This window comes from Desmodus rotundus, chromosome 3 (assembly GCF_022682495.2).
Source record: "Desmodus rotundus isolate HL8 chromosome 3, HLdesRot8A.1, whole genome shotgun sequence".
NCBI classification, from domain to species: domain Eukaryota; kingdom Metazoa; phylum Chordata; class Mammalia; order Chiroptera; family Phyllostomidae; genus Desmodus; species Desmodus rotundus.
The window spans coordinates 149,519,333-149,541,782 of record NC_071389.1 but is presented as its reverse complement, the minus strand read 5'-3'; the positions used below and the strand labels follow the sequence as shown (position 1 = coordinate 149,541,782).

Sequence of the window (22,450 nt, the reverse complement as noted above, 5' to 3'; positions counted from 1 at the left end):
GGGAGTTGTGCATACCACTAAACACACTGGAGGACAGAACCTACCAACAAAGGACCCACCAACAGGTAAAACCCAAGTACAACAAGAGAGCCTGCACAAAGGGAAGAAAGGGAAAATGTTCCTTGATGACCCTTCCCCTTTTTCCTCCATTATCCCCTCTTACCTCCCCTCAGGTTACTGTCAGTTTGCTCTTTATTTCAATGAGTCTGCTTACATTTTGCTTGCTTCCTTGTTTTGTTGATTGGGGCCACTTATGAGTGAGACTATATGGTATTTGTCTTTCACCACCTGGCTTATTTCACTTAGCATAATGTTCTCCAGCTCCATCCATGCTCTTACAAAAGGTAGCAGCACCTTTTTTCTTTCTGCTGCATAGTATTCCATTGTTAAATATATCATAGCTTTTTGTTCCACTCACTCCATGATGTGCACTTAGGTTCCCTCTAGCCCTTAGCCCTTGTAAATTGTGCTGCTATAGACATTGGGGTGCATAGGTTCTTTTGAAATGGTGCTTCAGGAAGCTTAGGGTATAATCCCAGCAGTGGAGTTGCTGGGTAAGAGGCAGTTCCATTTTTAGTTTTCTGAAAAGATTCCATACTCTTTTCCACAGTAGTTGCAACAGTCTGCATTCCCACAAACATTGTACTTGGGTTCCCTTTTATCCACATCCTCTCCAACACTTGTTTGTTGACTTGGTTATGATGGCCATTCTGACTGGTGTGAAGTGGTATGTCATTGTGGTTCTAATTTGCATCTCTCTGATGGCTAGTGATGCTGAGCATCCTTTCATATGACTTTGGGTGCTCTGTATGTTCTCCTTGGAGAAGGGTCTGTTCAGGTCCTTTGCCATTTTTTAATTGGATTGTTTGTCTTCCTGGAGAGGAGATGTGTGAGTTCTTTATATATTTTGGAGTTTAGACCCTTGTCTGGGGCATCATTTGCAAATATATTTCCCCATATGGTGGGTTCCCTTTTCACTTTGTTTATGTTTTCTTTAGCTGTGCAGAAGGTTTTTATTTTGATGAAGACCAATTTCTTTATTCTCTCCTTTATGTCCCCTGCTCTAGGAGACAAATCAGGGACAATATAGCTGTGTGGAATATCTGAGATTTTCCTGCCTACGTTCTCCTCTAGAACTTTTAGGGTATCATGACTTATGTCTTTTTCCATCCTGAGTTTATTTTTGTGTATGGTGTAAGTTGGTGGTCAAGTTTCACTTTTTGCATGTAGCTGTCCAGATATCCAAACACCGTTTGCTGAAGAGGCTACCTTTACTGCATTTTATGTTCCTGTACCCTTTGTTGAATATTAATTGACCATAGAGACAGGGGTTTATTTCTGGGCTCTCTATTCCATTCCATTGATCTATGTGTCTGTTTTTATGCCAGTATCAGACTGATTTGATTATTGTGGCCTTGTAATATAATTTGATAGCAGGTATTGTCATCTCACCTTCTTTATTCTTGTTTCTCAGATTTGCTGAGGCTATTCCCAGTTGTTTATGGTTCCATATAAGTGTTTGAAATGTTTGTTCTATGTGTGTGAAATATGTGATTGGTATTTTGATAGGGATTTCGTTGAATCTGTAAATTGCTTTGGGTCCACTCCTTTCTTTTTTTTCAAGTGAACTCAAATTTCAAATTAAAATAAATGATATATGGCATCTACAGCCTCTTGGGGGAATTATTGTTTTTTGGGTTTTACAAGGAATAGTGATTGCATTATATTTCATGGTAGTGATTTTAAGTTGCACATTTTGGGAAGTTGAGAAGAGTTAAAAGAGGATATCTGATCTGGATATCTAGTTGATAAGAAGTGGGCTATGTAGGTATCATGTTATGTTTGCTTAGATAATTTGGAAATACATTTCCCAGGATTATTCCCTTCATGGTTCTGGGAATAGAAAAAATAAAAGCAGGCTTAAGAGAAATTATCAAAAGATGATGAAGTACTGCAAAGTATCATAAAAGTACTAAATCACTGTTACTCCTGGGACTGAACACTGCTGAATATAAAATTCTTATTCAGTAAAGTGTATTTCAAGTGAAAAAATATTGCTTTGGATAGTATGGGCATTTTGATGATGTTAATTCTTCCAATCCATGAATGTGGTATATGCTTCATTTATTTGTGTCTTCCTTAATTTCTTTCTTCAGTGTTGTGTAGTTTTCTGAGTACACGTCTATTATATCCTTGGTTAGATTTATTCTTAGATAATTTATTTTTTGTTGTTGCCGGAGCAAATGGGATTTCCCCCCCTGATTTCTGTTTCTCATATTTCATTGTTGGTGTACAAAAATAGACTCCATTTCTGAATATTGTCTTTGTATACGGCTCTTTTGCCAAATTCACTTATTAGGTGGAGTAGCTTTTTGGTGGAGTTCATAGGGTTTCTATGGACACTATCGTGTCATCTAGAAACAGTGACAGTTTCACTTCCTCCTTTCCAATTTGGATTCCTTTTATTTCTTTTTCTTGTCTGATTGCTGTGGCTAGGACTTCCAATACTATGTTGAATAGAAATAGTGAAAGTGGACATCCTTGTCTTATTCCTGATCTTAGTAGGAAAGCTTTTAGTCTTTGCCTGTTGAGTATCATGTAGGCCATAGGTTTTCATATATTGCCTTTATTTTGTTGAGATATGCTCCCTCTACTCTCACTTTGCTGACTGTTTTTATTATAAATCAGTGCTGTACCTTACCACATGTTTTTTCTGAATCTACTGATATGATCATGCGGTTTTGTCTTTTCTTTTATTTATAGATGTATTATACCTACTGATTTGTGGAAATTATACCACCTTTGCATCCCTGTGTTGAATCCACTTGATCGTGGTGTATGATCTTTTTAATGTATTTCTGGGTATGGTTTGCCAATATTTTGTTGAGGATTTTAGCATCTATGTTCATCAATGATATTGGTCTGTAATTTTTATCTGTTGTGTCTTTATCTGGTTTTGGGATTAAGATGATGCTGGCTTCATTAAAAGAATATGACAGTCTTCTGTCTTCTGGGATTTTTTGGAATTTTTTTTTAGAGGGATGGGGTTAGCTCTCCCTTAAATGTTTTGTCAAATTCTCCTTATGTCCAGTCCGGGGCTTTTTTATACCAGGCGTTTGATTACTGCTTCAATTTCACCAACCGTTATTGGTCTGTTCAGGCTGTCTGCTTCTTTCTCATTCAGTTTTGAGCGATTACATTTTTCTAGAAATGTGTCCATTTCACCTAGAGTTTCAATTTTTGTGGCATATAGTTGTTTGTAGTAATTTCTTATACTCCTTTGTATTTCTGGAGTATCAGTTGTAATCTCTCCTCTTCCACTTCTGATATTATTTATCTCGGTGCTCTCTCTCTCTCTCTTTTGTTTTTCTCGTGGAGTCTGGTTAAAGGCTTGTCGATTTTGTATATCTTTTCTTTTAAAAAAATTTTTATTGTTATTCAATTACAGTTGTCTTTATTTTCTCCACATCCTACCACCCAACCCCATCCAAACACACCTCCCTCCTGCGTCTCCACCCGCCCCTTTGATTTTGTCCATGTGTCCTTTATATTAGCTCCTCTAAACCCCTCTCCCCAATGTCCCCTCCCCACTCCCCTCTGGCTATTGTTAGATTGTTCTTAACTTCAATGTCTCTGGTTATATTTTGTTTGCTTTTTTCTTTTATTATGTTCCCCTTAAAGGTGAGATCATATGGTATTTATCCCTCACTGCAGGGCTTATTTCTACATAGCTAAAGAAAACAGAATTAAATAAAAAGAGAACCAACAGTATGGGAAAACATATCTGCCAACAATACTTCAGAAAAGGGCCTGATCTCCAAAATATATAAAGAACGCACACGACTGCACTCCAGGAAGACAAACAACCCAATTACAAAATGGGTAAAGGGCTTGAACAGACACTTCTCCAAGGGAGACATACAGAGGGCACAGAGACATATGAAAAGATGCTCAGCATCACTAGCCATCAGAAAGATGCAAATTAAAACCACAATGAGGTACCATCTCACACTGGTTAGAGTGGCCAACATAAACAAATCAATAAACAAATGTTGGAGAGGATGCGGAGTAAAGGGAACCCTAGTACATGGTTACTGGGAATGCAGACTGATGAGGCCACTGTGGAAAACAGTATGGAATTTCCTCAGAAAACTAAAAATGGAACTGCGCTTTGACCCAGCAATCCCGCCGCTGGAATTTACCCTAAGAACCCTGAAACACCAATCCAAAAGAACCTATGCACCCCAACGTTCATAGCAGCAAAATTTACAATAGCCAAGTACTGGAAGCAACCTAAGTGCCCATCAGCAAATGAGTGGAACCAAAGAATATGGTACCTTTACACAATGGAATTCTATGCAGCAGAGAGGAAGAAGGAGCTTATACCCTTTGCGAGACCATGGATGGAACTGGAGATTTTGTATATCTTTTTAAAGAACAAGATCCTGGATTTATTGATCCTTTGAATTATTCTTTTAGTCTCTATGTTATTTAATTCTGCTCTGATGTTGATTATTTCCTTCCTTCTACTCACTCCTGGCTTGATTTGTTGTTTTTCCTCCAGTGCTTGTAAATGTAGGTTTAGGTTGTTTATTTGAAATGTTTCTATCTTTTTAAGGTAGGCTTGTATCGCTATGAACTTCCCTCTCAGGATTGCCTTCACTGTGTCCCATTAGTTTTGGACTGCTGAGTGTTCATTTTCATTTGTTTACAGAAACTTTTTGATTTCTTCTTTGATCTCCTTATTAACCAATTCGTTGTTTAATAGTATGCTATTTAATCTCTATGAATTTGAGTGTTTCTGAGTGTTTTCCTTGAGGTTGTTCTGTAGTTTCAGGCCCTTGGGGTATGAGAAAATGCCTGATGTGATTTCAATTTTTTTGAATTTCTTGAGGCTTGTTTTATATTTTACCACATGGTCTATCTTTGAAAATGTTTCACATGCATTGGAAAAGAATGTTTATTTTGCTTCTTTGGGATAAATTGTTCTCTATATGTATCAGTTAAGTCCACTTAATCTTTTAGGATAATGTTCCTTTTCTTTCTACTGTTCTTTATGATTAGCATTCCTTTCTGTGCTAGAGTGAGAGTCCTCTCTTAAGTTATCAACACAAATATTATATTTTCTTTACTCTATAGGAAATAGTGGTGACTTCCTCAAAACTTCTTTAATTATGTATTAATATGAGATTATATATATATGTAGTACATATATATATTCGTAAACAGTTTGGCAGTTCCTCATAAATCTAAGTATAAAGTTAGCATATGACTTAACAATTTTATTTCTAGGACTTCAAAATATATGTTCACACAAACAGTTCTACATAAATGTTCACAGAAGCATTATGCATAACAGCCAAAAAGTGGAAACCACCCAAATATCCTTCGAGTGATGAAAGGAGAGAGAAAATGTGGATTATCAATGCAATGGAACATTATTTGGCCATAAAAAGGAAGGAAGTACTGATACACACTACAGCATGAATGAACCCTGTGAAAATTATGTTAGTGAAGAAAGTCACATGCAAAAGTCCACATAAGAATCCAGAATAGTCAGTCCATAGAGACAGAAGGTAGGTGAGTAGTCATATAGAAATGGAGGTTGGGAAGATAGAAATATGGTTCTTTAATGGGTATTGGATTTCTCTTGGAGGTTATAAAAATGTTCTGGAATTATAGTATAATGGTGAAGATTGCATAACATTATGAATACTGCTATGCACAGTGTAACAAGTTTTGGTGAACAATGAACCACGTAAACAGTGGTGGTCCCATAAGATTACAATAGCGTTGAAAAATCCTACTACCTGGTGATACTGTAGCCATTAAACAGAATGGCACAATATATTACTTAAAGATTTGTGATTATGCCGATATAAACAAACCTAATGTACTGCCAGTCATATAAAGTACAGCTCATACAATTATGAATAGTACATAACACTTCATTGTGATAACAGCTATGTTGCTTCTTATGAATTTACAATACTACACTTTTTATTATTTTAGAATGTATTCTTCTAAAGAAATTAAGGAAGACATAAACAAATGGAAGCATGTACCATGCTCATGGATTGGAAGAATTAGCATCATCACAATGGCCATACTACCCAAAGCGATTTATAGATTCAATGCAATCCCTATTAGAGTACCCATGACATATTTCACAGATATAGAACAAACATTTCAGAAATTCATATGGAACGATAAACGACCCCGAATAGCTGCAGCAATTTTGAGAAAGAAGAACAAAGCAAGAGGGATCACAATACCTGATATCAAACTGTATTACAAGGCCACTGTAATCAAAACAGCCTGGTGTTGGCATAAAAACAGGCACATAGACCAATGGAACAGAACAGAGAGCCCAGAAATAAACTCAAGTCTTTACGGTGAATTAATATTTGACAAAGGAGGCAGGAGCATAAAATGGGGCAAAAACAGCCTCTTCAACAGATGGTGTTGGGAGATCTGGACAGCTACGTGCAAAAAAATGAAACTCGATCACCAACTTACGCCATACACGAAAATAAACTCAAGATGGATAAAAGACTTAAATATAAGCTGTAACACCATAAAAGTCCTTGAGGAAAACATTGGCAGGAAAATCTCAGACATTCCACACAGCAACATCCTCTCAGACATGTCCCCTAAAGCAAGGGACATAAAGGAAAGAATAAACAAATGGGACCTCATCAAAATAAAAAGCTTCTGCATGGCTAAAGAAAACAGCACCAAATTACAAAGAGAACCAACAGTATGGGAAAACATATTTGCCAATGATACCTCAGACAAGGGCCTGATTTCCAAAATATATAAAGAACTCACACAACTCCACTCCAGGAAGACAAACAACCCAATTAAAAAATGGGCAAAGGACTTGAACAGACACTTCTCCAGGGAAGACATACAGAGGGCCCAGAGACATATGAAAGGATGCTCAGCATCACTAGCCATCAGAGAGGTGCAAATTAAAACCACAATGAGGTACCATCTCACACTGGTTAGAGTGGCCAACATAAACAAAACAACAAACAAATGTTGGAGAGGATGTGGAGAGAAGGGAACCCTAGTACACTGTTGGTGGGAATGCAGACTGGTGAGGCCACTGTAGAGAACAGTATGGAATTTCCTCAGAAAACTAAAAACGGAACTGTCCTTTGACCCAGCATTTCCACTGCTGGGATTATACACAAAGAACCCTGAAACACCAACCCAAAAGAACCTATGCACCCCAATGTTTATAGCAGTACAATTTACAATAGCCGAGTACTGGAAGCAACCTAAGTGCCCATCAGCAAATGAGTGGAACCAAAGAATATGGTACATTTACACAATGGAACTCTATGCAGCAGAGAGAAAGAAGGAGTTTATACCCTCTTGTGACAGCATGGGTGGAACTGGAGAGCATTATGCTATGTTAAATAAACCAGGTGGTGAGGGACAAATACCATATGATCTCACCTTTAACAGGAACATAATCAACAAAAGAAAAAGGAAAGAAAATATAACCGGTGACACTGAAGTTAAGAACAATCTAACAATAGCCAGGGAGGAGTGGGGAGGGGACAGTGGATAGAGGGGATTACAGGAGCTACTATAAAGGACACATGGACAAAATCAAGGGGGAGGGTGGAGGCAGGGGAGGGATGGGGTTTCGGCTAGGTGGGGTGGGGGGATGGAGAGAAAAGGTAGACAAGTGTAATTGAATAACAATAAAAATTTTAAAATAAATGTATTCTTCTTAATAATAAACCTTTCTGCTGTAAATCAGTATGCCATGTTGTGCTAGTAGCTCCTCACATATCTCATGTTTACTGTGTCCCTGGATTCATCATTTTATCTTGTGCTTGATTTAACCTCATGTTGTTGTGTGCAATAACATGCTGCACGGGGCTTACAGCCCAGGACCAATATGATACATCCTAGGTGTGGAGTAGGCTATTCCATCTAAGTTTGTGTAAGTGTACCCTGTGATGTTCACCCAGTGACAAAATCTCTGAAGAACACATCTCTCAGATTGCCTTCTAATGGTTAATCAGCACATTACTATATCTAAAAACCAATTACTTGTGTATTTTAAAATGTTGGAAATGGTGAATTTTATATTACATGAATTTTATTGGCATTAAAACAAAAAAAAATGCCAAAGGTAAATATTTTTCTCACTCTCGTCTTCAGAAACCTTCTCTTTATTGTACCTTTCCCCCAGAAAACATGACAAGGTATTGACACAAGAGGAAAAGTAGAAAGACATGTGTAAACAGTTTCATTAATTTTTTTTTGCCTTGTTCCAGGCTCCTTTTCATCCATAAATTAGCTGCAATGTAGATCTTTTTTGTTAGGCCCAGTCTGCCAGATTCTTCACCTTTTTGTCTTTTTTTTAAGAGGAACCAGCAATCGTTTTAACATTTGCAGTTATTTTCCTCACTAAGTGTTGCTGCAGAATAAGATACAGTATCTGAGCTCTTCCCTCACTTGATAACCCAGAAGAAATAATTTATTTTCATTTTTTATTAATAGTAATAAACAAAACAAAATCATGAGGAAGTTCAACAGATTAGGCAGTATAGTACATTTGTTCAGAGAACTATCTGGAATCATCCTGACTTTGCCACTTATAAGCCCTGGTAATTCTGGAAAAATTCTTAAGCGCTTTGTGCCTCTTTCCCTTCATCCCTGTAATGTGAATGAGTAATAAAACTACATAGTTCATGGGGGTTGTTCATGTAACTCAGAACAGTGTCCAGCACACGTAAGCATGGAAAACTACATAGAATATAAATGTAGTTATCACAATTCTCTTGACTCATGTGAGTGGTTATTACACAGGAGAAATTTATGTTGTAATTTATCTCTTCCAAAACTGATGTAGCTCTTAAACTTTTCTTTCTCAGGAAGAAATTAGGAGTTTGAAAATAATTTCTGTATGGAAACTATTTTCAATTTCTACTCCATGATCCAATCATTCCCTAAAATAATTGTATACATAGGAACATTAACTGTCATTCAAAAGAGGGCTTTTTTGTTTTCTTTTGTTGTTCTACCTAGAATATAGTTTCCTATGGTTTCACTCTGGTAAATTCTTGTTATCGCTTTAAGTGTGCAGCTATATCCTCAGAGGATGAATAAATTCTTCTCCTGGGGTCCAGTGAAGTCATCTGTCTATATATAAAAGTGACATTCTAGTTATTTATTTATGTTATCATAAAACTAAGTGATCTATTCAATTATTGAGGTTATGGATTGCACCTTCTTTATTGCATTAACCCAGCATACTGTCTGGCACCCAGCAGAGTATATCTACTACTTATAAGGATAATTAAGTACAATTTATTATCAGATTAATAAAGTAATACATATTTGGTATTATATTAGTATCATGCCTAGCTCCATTAACAAAACCCCTGAACATTACCTACAACCCAGTTCACATTAAAATTTCCTCATTGTACCTATTGTGTACATGTTTACCTGTGCACATGTGTGTATAGACTGGTTGTTTGTCCTTTAGAATATCCCACATTCTGAATTTGATTTATTGCTTTCTCTCTATGTAAATCCTATTGCACCACATCTTAAAGCACTCACTAGTGATGCCATGGTTATAATTGGCTTTATGTAGTAGTTTCTGCTCATTTTCCCTATCTAAATCGTTAACATTTTTTTATGAATGTTGTCATTTGTTTCTTCCTAAAGTGTTTTGCTATTTCATTAGATGTTGAAAAATACTTATTTTCCCATTTAATCTTTTATTCTATATACTATTCAGAATTATTCTATTCAAGAAACTTATTTATTTAAATACTTAACATTATTTGTATAAAAAAGCAAAAATATATATGCTTTTCTTGGTATTTGTCTGACACCTTAATAGCCACAAATATTTATGATATGTTTTCTTTTTTCATGAATTTATAGACTTCTATGTATTTCAGGTGTGCATCTGGGAATGAAGTCCAATTTTTGGCTTACAAATATACAACTGTTTTGGCACCATTTGCTGAGAGGACTGTTCTGTATCCACTGAATCACCAGAGCAGAGCTTTTGATACAGAAAACAATAAAAAACAATAAAAACAAAATCCAATTACTTGAGAAGATAAATATGTTTAATATCTCTAATTGTGGTCATCAGAGAAGGAAATGACAGGGCACAAATTATTGATTTTAAAGTTTAGAAATGTGATATTGAGGAGGAAATTTTTATCCTCTACTTTTCTGTGTTCTTCTGGCTGCTCTAAGAATTAAATTGACATGAGACAGATTAACAGGTGAAAATGAAATTTAATTTTATATGTACCCACAGGGGTCCACAAGAACAGGAGGCCTGCTCTGGCCAGGTGGCTAAGTTGGTTGGAGCATCACCCCGTAATGGTGGGTTCCATCCCCATTCGGGGCTTGTATGGGAGGCAACTGATCAATGTTTTTCTCTCACATCCATGCGTCTCCCTCTCCCTTCTTCTCTCTCTAAAATCAATAATGAGACACATCCCTGGGTAAGAATTTGAAAAAAGGTTATGAGACCTACAGGCATTCAGGCAATTGAGTTTTATACATTATTCTGACTAAGGAGGAAGGGGTTGGAGCCTGAACTTCAAAGGGGGAAAGACAATTCACAAGGAGATGAGAAGGAGACGTTTGGTAAACAAACAATTGTTCTGCCATGTGGAGAAGCCCTTCTTATGTAAAAAATATGATCTTTGGTAATAGCTGCTTTCCTGGTGCAGGCTTTCTATCTAAATTATTTAGGAAGTTAAGGAAGAGGCCAAAAGCCCTTCTTGAGTTTATTGGGCCTTGTTTGTCTCCAGCTCAAAATAATTCACGTGCCAAATTGGCACATTCTGAGGTGATCTGCTCTGACCCTGATCAATACTACAAACACTTTTATGCCACAAAATGAACGATTTATTTGAAATGAACAAAATCCTTATAGGACATAAACTGCCAAATCTCTCGATAAAAAATAAAACTTGTATAGCCCTATTATTTGTTAACATAATTTATTTGTAGTTAAAAATGTCCCTACTAAAAAACAGAATAAAAGAAGAAAAGAGAAAAATCTAGATTTAGATGGCCTCACTGGTGATTTCTACCAAAACATCAGTCATGTCTAATTTTTATTCTGGAATGTATAGATCTTTTCAATTAAAATGCAGTTCACATACATTATATTCGTTTCAGGTATAGAACATGATGAGATTTCACATTTATATCCCCTAGAAAGTGATCACCACAAAACCTCCACTACCCATCTGTCACTGTCCAAAGTTATTATCATGTTATTGATCTTGACTATGCTGTACTTTATATCCCTGTGACTGATTTATATTATGTTTGTGCCTCTTAATCACCTTCATCATTTTGCCCATATCCCCACAGCCCTACCTTCTGGCAATTTATCAGTTTTTCTGTATCTATGAGTTTGTTTTATTTGTTCATTTCTTTAGTTTTTTTTAGATTCTTCACATAAGCAAAATGATGTAGCATTTCTCTTTCTTGGCTTATTTCACTGAGCATAATGCCCTTTAGATCTACTCATGTTGTCACGAATGGCACGATTTCATTTTTTCCCCATGGGTGAGTAACATCCTAGTGTAGATGTGTGTGTGCATGTATTCACTTCTCTGTCCATTCATCTACTGATAAACACCCAGGTTGCTTCAATAACTTGAATATTATAAATAATGCTGCAATGAACACAGGACCCAGCAATTCCACTTTGGGGAGCTTATCTGAAGAAAATAAAACATTAATTCTACCAAAAATTTAAGAATACTAATTATATACACAGGCTTTCCAAAAATTAAATAGGATGGAAGTCTTCCAAATTATGTTTATCCAGCATTACCATGATACTCAAAATGGGCAAAGACATTAAAATAGAATGCATCTACAGAAGATGATCCTGATGAATATATACTGGTATAAAAACTGACCCATAAATAGAAAAAGCACAGAAATAAATATACACATATATGGTCAATTAATTTTTGAGAATAGTGCCAAGAAAATTCCCCTCAATAGATAGCACTGGGAATATACAGTGGGGAAAGAACAATATCCTCAGTAAGTAGCTTTGAGAAAACTAACAGCCACACACAAAAATTAACTCAAAATAGCTTCATTAACACTTAATCAGCACACACACAAAAAACAAACCTTAAATGTAAAACCTAGAATGTGTAAACTCATACAAGAAAGCATAGGGAAAAACTTCCTGACATTGATCTTCGCGATGCCATTTGGATTATGGCACCAAAAGCAAAAATCAGCAAGTCAAACTAATCAAACTAAAAAGCTGCTGCACAACAAAGAAACAGTCAATAAAGTGAAAAGATGGCCTACAAAATAATAGACAATATTTTGCAAACTTCACATCTCAGAAAGGGTTAATACTGCCCAAAATATAAGGAATTCATACAATTCAATAGCAAAACACACCAAATAATCTGACTAGTTAGTGGAAAAATGACCTAACTAGGCATTTTCTAAAGAATATATTAAAATGCTATCTGGAATGGAAGGGTATTTAATATCACTAATCTTTAAAGGAATGCAAAACAAAATGACAGTGAGATGTTACCTCATGCCTGTAAGAATGGCTATTATCAAAAAGACAAGAGATAATTTCCAGTGAGAATGTGGAGAAAACGGACCCTTGAACACTGTTGGTGGAAGTGTATATTGGTGCAGCCACTATGGAAAACAGTTTGGAGGTTCCTCTAAAAATTAAAAATAGAACTATCATAGGATTCAGCATTTCCACTTCTGGGTAAAGGGTCTAACCAGAAAGTATCCAGCCATGTAATATAATATTGACATTTATTGAAGAAGATACAAGATATAAGAAACATTGTATATAGGACAATGATGCTTCAGTCCCCTTCAAAGTAGGCACCTTGGGACCTCACACACCTCTCCCAATCCCTATCAGCTGCCCCATCATATTTTCCTGAATCTCATCAACAGTCTGAAATGTCTTCCCTTTCAAAGGTGGGGTTTTTTTTGTGTGGTTTTTTTTTTTTAGTTTTGGGAAAAGCCAGGAGTCACAGAGTTACAAATCTGGGCTATAGTAGAGCTGAGTCACCTGAGTGATTTGATGTTTCACAAAAAAACCCTCCATGAACATGTGTGTTGTTATGATGAAGCTGCCAATCACAGGTGCCCATTGCTGCAGTATTCTGAATCATCCAAGTAGTTTCTCCACAGGAATATTCAAGCTTAATGCCAAATTTGATGCTGATTTGTTGCTCTACTCATTTTCTCATTTTGAGTGCAATAGCCACACAGTTCACATGTTCATTCAATGGTGTCTACTGCTCCCACTCACTAGTACAGTGGAGTCATCATTGTTCACATATGCCCATTCTAGTTGACTCTCCTTGGCTACTATGTTACACAGATGTTGTGCAAACCATTCTCATTATATTAACAATGGCTGTATTTTATCCAGACACACCTTGTATATCTGAAGCAAGTGAAGTCATTACCTCAAAACGCTATTTGTACCCCAAGTAATTAATGAGAACATTACAACATAAAATTCATAATTTGCAGAAGAATTAAAATCATTAAAAATATGTGTGTGTGTGTCCATCTGTGTGTATACACCAAAGTAAATATACATAATTTAAATCAACAATATTTCCACCCTAAAGAATTTAAGAAAAAACTTCAAATTAAGCAAAAAGCAAGTGGAAGTGAAGCTGTCATAAATATTACAATACTATTAAATGAACTTGAAAAAAGAAAAACAATAAAAAAATTCAACAAAACCAAAGCTATTTAAAAAAATGATTAATCGTTAAATGTCTAGCAAAACTAACAAAAGAAAAAAGAGAAAAGACAGAAAGTACTACCAGAATGAAGGAAGAAGAAGGTGTAACTATGATGCCACAGATAGTAAAAGGAAAATAAGGAAAAAGTACAAGCCACACTATGCTCATAAATTTGATAATTAAATGAAATAGACCAATTCTAAAACATATAAAATACCAAAATTTACATAATAAAACATGGATATCTCTATATCTATGACAGAATTTGAATTTATAGTTGAAATTCTAAAAATAAAATTCTAGTCTCAGTTGGTTCACTTTCATTAGAATTTGGTAAATTCTACCAAACTTTTATTTTCTTTTCATGGGAAAAAATATACTAAATCTGCACAACTCTTCCAGAAATCAGATGAGTAGAGAAAATTTACCCATGCTTTTATAAGATTAACATTATCTCATTTGAAACCAGAAAAGTAAAATAAAAGGAAACAGCAGCCCAATATCTCTGAACATAGCTGAAAAGTTCTTAACAAAATTTGAATAGTAATTCAAATACAGTAATATATACAACATACATACATCACATTCAGATTTGGTATTATGTATGTTTACTTCCCAGTAGATATATAAATATATATTAACCAAAGCCCAATGTTATGTAGCTTTTATGGAAATGGACATATATAAAATAATTGCAATAAAATAAGGTAAAAGCACAAACTTTTGGAAGAAAGCATCTAATCCTGGTTTTGCAAACAAGGAAGATTTCAAAGACTATATGACATTTATATGAAAACTTAAGGATATATGTGTGTGTGTGTGTGTGTATGAGAGAGAGAGAGAGAAAAAATGCCTAAGAATTACAAGAAATGGTGAATATTTGATGAGGTCATAGGAAAGGTCACACAGGACTATTGTTCTAGAAAAGATACCTTCACTCAGGTAATTATTTAAGAGTAACATTAATAACTGTCAAAAGTAATTATTTGCTTTGAACATTTATGGAAATGTTCTATAATCTTTGCTGTCCAATAGATGAGCTACTAGCTACATTTGACTATTGAGTACTTGAAATACAATTAACATAAGTACTGAATTTGTATAAAATGATTTTTAAAAACTTTTTTTACACTAAGGAAATTGAAGCAGTATTCAGAAAACTCTCAACTTTATATTCTCAAATTTATATTGGAAACTAACATATTAGGTTGCCAATTGGTCTGAAAAGTAATGTAGAGAAAAACAAACTTCACATTTAGTGTTCTGGTTTGCTTGTTGAAATTTTTTCTGTTTCCCTGGACACTGACTCCCAAGAGTCCTTTTCAAATTTCAATACTAGTGTGTATTATCCTTTATATTCCTTAGTGTGTTTTGTGTATTCCTGTCCTGACTGAATTAGTCCCCTTGAGCCAGGGTCACAGAGAATAGATAAAACAGGAAGTAGCTTATGCAAGTGAAGTCTATATAGAAAACACACCAGAGAGTTTTAAAAACATTTGGTATGTTTTCTCTTTTATGTATTTGTTCCTCTCTCACTCTCTATGTCAGAGAAATATATTCCCTCTGGACAATGTGGGAAATTTAATACAAAAAAATGGACAATGGAAAGCAAATTTGTTAAATGAGAGGAAATATTTTTAGAAATGTTGAGCTCCCTGGAATATAACAATGACAACTGCTACTGTTTTTAATATTGTGTATATTCTGACTGTTAGTGAGCCTTTCTGAAAATCAGAGGTAAGTGGGGCATAAGGAAGACAATGGGGCAAATTCAGAAAATTGTAATAGCATAAACAGTAGAATATAGTTTATAAATAAATAAATAAATAAACAAACAAATAAAAGTATTTTTCTCACCAAAAAATTCCTTTGAGCTCTTAGCTCAAGGAAATATAAACATATGATAATGTGAGGTATTACTTTTATTACAACAAGTCAACTAAAAACAAATCCCTTGACTATGGAGACAGCTTAAAATCTTGACTTGTCATATCCTGGCTAAAAATATCATAACTTGATACAACATCAAGTTATATAGTCAATAGTGTACCTAATGATACCTTTATAAAAATGAACCATCTTTCAATGGAAATCTTGTAACTACATGTCTTCTTTACTGTCTCAGTTCAACCAGAACCAACAATTGCCCAGTATTATAGCTACTTACAAAAACAAAACAAAAACAAAAGACCCTCATTTTTGTCTGAAGAACCTATATAGGTTAAAAAAAATAAAAAGAAACAATGTTACTTTTGTAACTGGTTTGAAACGCACAGTGGAATTTTCCCATTCTCCTAAGAAGGGCTGTGACCTGAGATCATGAATCTGGGAATGTCTCTGGAGCTGGCCTGCACAGCCCTTTCTGCTTCCACGTAAGTGATGGTGACAATGCCCTCCTCACTGCTCTTGGCTAAAAAATAACCAGATTCCTCCACAAGTATCATAAATATTTCCTATGCAAAAATCAATATTCCATTTCCTTTGATTTATAAATAATTCAAAGAAAATAATTTCTGTCTACTAAGAAACTAGAGTATGTCATTTAAAGATTAATGTCAATAAGCCAAAACCAAAATATGATTATTAAAGTATAACTTGTAAACAGTGTGGTGATTGTGGGGAAGAGGGATGTAAGGGAAATAAATGGTAATGGAGAAATATGATGAAATAATTTTGAGAAAAATGTCGGTCATAAGGATAGTATAGCTACTTATTATATATGGATATGTATATCTGTGACTTTACACACATAAGTGAGAAGGCCTGGCCAGGCACTCAGTTGGTTAGAGTGTCGTTCCCATATACCAAGTTCACAGGTTCGATCTCTGGTCCAGGCACATTCAACAAGCAACCAATGAATGCATAAATAAGTAGAACAACAAATCAAAAAGCCAAATCATAAGCCAAATTCTGGTTCCACACTTGGATAGTTCTTAATCCACAATTCATGATGTGTTCCTTGTGTTTTCTCCTGTAGATCTGGCAGGAGGAAAACAAAAAAGCAACTGAAGAATGAGAAACCATACAGAAGTAACAGAATTCATCCTCCTGGGACTGTCAGATAACCCAAAGCTACAGGTGGTGATCTTTGTCTTTCTGCTCATCACCTTCATGCTCAGCATCACTGGAAACCTGACCATCATAATCCTTACCCTGCTGGATCCCCATCTCCAGTCCCCTATGTATTTCTTCCTCAGAAATTTCTCCTTAGTAGAGATTTCATTCACAACTGTCACTATGCCTAAGTTCTTGGGCACCATTATTTCAGGGGATAAAACCATTTCCTTTAACAATTGCATTGCTCAGTTATTTTTTTACATTCTCTTGGGAGTCACTGAATTTTACCTTCTGGCTGCCATGTCCTATGATCGCTATATTGCCATCTGCAAACCTCTGCATTACATGACCATCATGAATCGAAGAATCTGTATACTCCTTGTCTTCTCTTCCTGGCTAGCTTCATTCATAATCATATTCCCCTTACTCATGTTGCTCTTGAATCTCGATTACTGCAGATCAAATATTATTGACCATTTTACCTGTGATTACTTACCCCTGCTGCAACTTTCTTGTTCAGAAACAAAACTTCTAGAGATAATGGGGTTCTCCTGTGCTGTGTTTACTCTGATGTTCACTTTGGCGTTGATATTTCTGTCTTATCTCTATATATCAGAACGATTTTAAGAATTCCTTCTACTAGTCAGAGGACAAAGGCCTTTTCTACGTGTTCCTCTCACATGATTGTCATCTCCATCTCTTATGGCAGCTGCATTTTTATGTATATTAATCCTTCAGCGAAAGATAGGGTGTCCCTGAGCAAGGGAGTTGCTGTTCTGAACACCTCAGTAGCGCCCATGCTGAATCCTTTTATATACAGCTTAAGGAATGAGCAAGTCAAGAAAGCCTTCGTGAACATGGTAAGGAAGACTCTTTCTCACAAGCAAATTAAATAATGTGGCATAGTGAAGTAGAGACACATTGCAGGAAAATCTAAAAATATAAGCATAAAATTTCAGTAGCTTCTTCAAGTCTCAGTAAACTCCCTGTCATTCTTGTTTATTCTCTTTGTTTTTTCTGTTTCTTCTATATACTTACCATTTAATTTAAATCACTTTTCTTCTGTCTTTCTGACTCTCATTCTTCTGAACATGTCAACATTTGTAATTTAATTTTTTATTTATGTATAGTTGGTATAGATCTTAGGTTGATAATGTTAAATTCAGGTATACTATAACACAACTTCTTAAACAATAATGATGTTTAAAACTGAATTTATATGTGGAGTTCTGTTTAGGAAAAAATAACCACCAGGATCCCACCCACCTCCTTTGGTCCTCAGCAGCCTTCAGGCATCAAGAGTATGTTAGTTGCCATCAGGTCTCCAAGATCATCCAGGGTGTCCCACCCTTTGTCATCTCTGTTCCATACTGGAAGAAGAAGAGCTGTCTTGGGCCACACAGTTAATACATTGTGACATGTAGTCACAAAAAGATCTCATAACGTTTCAAGTAAATTTATGTTTTTGTATTGGGCCACATTCACAGCCATGCTGGGTTGCATGCAGCCCATGGGTTGCAGGTTGGACACCCTGGCAGACACCAGTGCTTGAATAGCCCCTAGAAAGCCCAACTATTATATACATGTTCTCCTCTTCTCCTTTCCTCCAGAGGGAGGGGCCACTGAGCAGTATTGGCCTCAATGTACTGCTGTAAATGGGTGAATCATAAAATATCCAGAAAATTGTTTATAATGTCATACCTTCTTTACATGAAATCCTTTTAATTTAGTTGAATATCACTTGATGGCCTAGAATATAGTAGTTACGTTTGTAATCATTTCTTGGCCATTGAAAAATTATGTATAATGACACTTGAGTGCAGTGTTCTATATGAGTCAACTAGGTCAAGTTTATTAATCTCATGATTTAAATTTGTACTTTTACTGTTTCTGTTATTACTGAGCTATTTAAATCTCTTTATACAATGATGGGATGGTTTCTTTCTCTTTGTAATCATATCAATTGCTTATTTTTTTTTAATATTAACACTGTGTTTTTATACAGACACAAATTTGAAACTGGCATATCTTCTCTGGAACATGACTTTTCTTATCATTATGAAAAAGAGCAATTCCACTTCTTATGCAGTACACTTTTTTCAGTAACATCTACATTGACTAATATCAATGCAGCTACAGACCAGCATTATTTAAAATATATTGCATATATAACATATGTTATTTATCAGTCATTTGCTTTTCAGTGGAAGCTAGCATATTGTACAGAACACCTGTGACTCAGTACATATTTTCATTTCTTGGTTACCTACGATAGGTACTCCCAACAAGGCTATATACATGTGGATACAGGAAGAGAATGTAAATACAGGAGAAATCTGCTTCAAAGGAGTCTGAGTCATCTGTTCATAAGCCTTACTTGTGTGTGCCTTCTCAACCTGCTTAACACTGTTCTCCTAAGTATATCTCCCTTTGATGATAGATTGTTGCTGTGAATGACCAGCATTATAACTCAGAGTCCAATTACACTCACCCCAATTATGACAAGCCCAAATCTAATTGTCAACTAATGACATCCTATGAATTGACTTATAGTCTCTACCAGGTCACAGTAGTAAGCCAGGAAGTGATCTTCCAAAGGAAAATGTACATCTGCAATACATTGCTCCATAAGCACACACTGTGTTGTGAATCTTCCAACTGAGGCAAAGCAGAAGTGCCAGATAGCATCCCTATTTGTCACTGACACTGTAAATAACATTAGAATTTCTTGATCATTTGACCCAAATGGAAGAGTACCAATTCTAAAATCAATCCTAAATTATATCTGGAAAATCAAACATGCACTAATATTTAAGAAATCTTGGGAAACAAGCAATATGAGAGGACTAATCATAGAAATATTTAAGTATAATATAAAGTTTCTATCACTGAAACATGCACTGGGGCATGAAGGCAGGAAGATTAATGCAGTAAAAATATAAGTGGTACATTTTGAATATACCTATTTGAGTAGTTCTAACTTTTAAAATATTCTTACTGTTTTACATAAGCCCAAGACAAAATTAAATGAGCAAGAATGGGGGAAACCTTATAAAAGTGAACATAATTGTGAAATAAATCAACTGATAAAGAATTGATACAAGTAATTTTTCAAGATAACTGGCCATCAGTAAGACAGATCCTGCAAAATTTTTGAACTTTATTTAGATTTAAAAAAATTATAGAAGTATAACAATTCAGATACTGTTGTATGTGTGTTTGTAGAATGGAGTAATTGGGAAGCAGAAGAGTGGAGCTAAGTTTCTCACTGTGGAGGAAAAGAGATACAAGTGTGGCATAAGAACAGTAGAAAAATTCTATGCTGATGGACTGGAATAAGTCATGTCAGTGTGAGGCTATTATTTCTCTAAATGTATTTCATTGTCTGTCCTACGGAAGTTCCAAAGAATGACACTGGAATAGTGAGGAGCCAACAAAACATCCAGATCCTGGGCTCTAGGTAACATTTCTTGCTAAAAATAACCTCTGAGAACCAGAGAAATGACCAATAGACATATGAAGAGATGCTGAACACAACTAATCATCAGGTAAATGTAAATTGAAAACCTAATGAGATACCACCTCCCATAGTCAGAATGGCTATTATCAAAAAGTCAACAAAGAGTGTGTTCATGAGGATGTAGAAAAAAAGGGAACCATTGTGCACTGTTGATGGGACTGACAATTGGTGCAGCCACCATGGAAAACAGTATGGAGATTCCTCAAAAAACTAAACATAGATCTGCCATGTAACCATGGAACCTCAGTTCTGGGTATTTATCCAAAGAAAACAAAAACACTAATTTGAGAAGATATATGCACCCTCCATGTGGATTGCACCATTATTTACAATAGCCAATAAATATGTAAAAGCAACCTAGGTATCCACTGATAGATGAATGGATAAAGAATATATGTGTATGTGTGTGTGTGTGTGTATTAGAATATCACTAAGCCACACAAAAAATGAAATGTTGCCATTTGCAACAACAGATATGGAACTAGAGCATCCTATGCTAAGTGAAATAAGTCACAGAAAGACAAATACTGCATGGTTTTACTAATACGTAGAATTAAAAAAACAAAACAAGTGAACAAACAAAACAAAACATAAACAGATTCACAGAAACAGAGACCAAAGGGGATGTTTATGAGAGAGGTGGGGGTGGAGTATGAGTGGAAAAGGTGAAGGGACATATAGTCAATAATATTGTGACAAGTTTGCATATTTTTCAGAGAAGTCTAAAAATATCTGGATCCTTTAACCACTCTGATTTGATACATTTTATATTTGGATTTTGAACATGTTATGGCAAAATATTATTTGTACCTGAATTTCTTCTGCATTCTCTGTAGAGAGTGAAACCTGATAGTAGATCTATGTATTCCATTGCCTTGAAACCTAGTCACTGTTCAACCCTATAATTTCTTGGACATAATTTGATACAATACTTAAAAGCAGAAAAGTCCTACTTGCTGTGGATAGAAGTGTAAGAGGTATAAATCAGTCTAAAGTAAAAGTAAGTTATTAGGAGGCCTAGATAAAGATAGAAAGTTATTAGGGACTAGGAATAAAAAATAAAGGGAGAAAGAGAGTGAAAGAGTGATCAAGGAAGACAGACAGGGAAGTCAGCACCTAGGTTTCTGAGAAAAGACAAAATGGAAAAGAAACATATCTAATAGAATTTTCAAATAAAATGCAATGCTTCATGAGCTAGAAACTCATTGCCATTTCAACTAAGGAAATCAATAAAGACTACATTGCTCACAAATGCACGAGTGGTGAAGACAAGATACATAACTAACTCCTTTCTGTGTCATATTTTTAAATGAATATTAAATATACATACCTGAAAGGGTTTTTCAGTTGTTTGGGGGGAAATGAGATAATTTAAGTGTAGAGTCAATGCCTGGTAATCAAGAAAATATCAAAAATTATCACTACGTGGGACTCCTGGCCAGGATGGAGGTATAGATAGACATGCTTCACCTTCTTGCACAGCCATAAGAAGGATCACAACTAATCTTAAAACAAAATACAATGAGAACTGCCAGAATATTTAACTGTATGGAAGTCCCACAACCAAGATTTAAAGAAGCAATATTCATCCAGATGGATACAGGGAGTCGGGGTGAGGAGGACACAGTGTGGCAGTGGCAGCAAGGCCCTGGTAGCAGCAGCTGGCAGAACAGGCAGTCCCACATTCACCTGTGGCAGATGGAAACTGGGAGGATACCTGGGGAGCAAGCCATTCCAGCCCCAGGCTAGTCCATGCATCCCAGATTCCAGTGCTGGCAATATAAAACCTCAAAACTTCTGGTTGTAAAAATCAGTGGAGCATGGCATGGTGGAAGAAACTGCCAGTCTCTCAAGAGAGTCTGTTTAAAGGACCACATGGCCCTAGAATGTACACAAACCCACCTACTCTGGGAATCAGCACAAGAGCAGTAGCTAGAAGGGTGCCATCAGCATACAGGAAATGGGGAAAGTGACTGGAAATAGGGCAAAAAACCCAGCAAATGGCACTGTTCTCACTCAGACTCCTCCCTCACATACAGTGCCAGAAAGTGGATTGTCCCACCCTGGTGAACACCTAAGGCTCCGCCCT

At 35.7% G+C, this 22,450-nt stretch overlaps 1 pseudogene; it reads left to right on the top strand.

Moving 5' to 3' along the window:
- Positions 1 to 15,396: 15,396 nt before the first annotated feature.
- Positions 15,397 to 19,121, top strand: LOC128780465 (olfactory receptor 6C1-like; annotated as a pseudogene).
- The last annotated feature ends 3,329 nt before the right edge of the window (positions 19,122 to 22,450 follow it).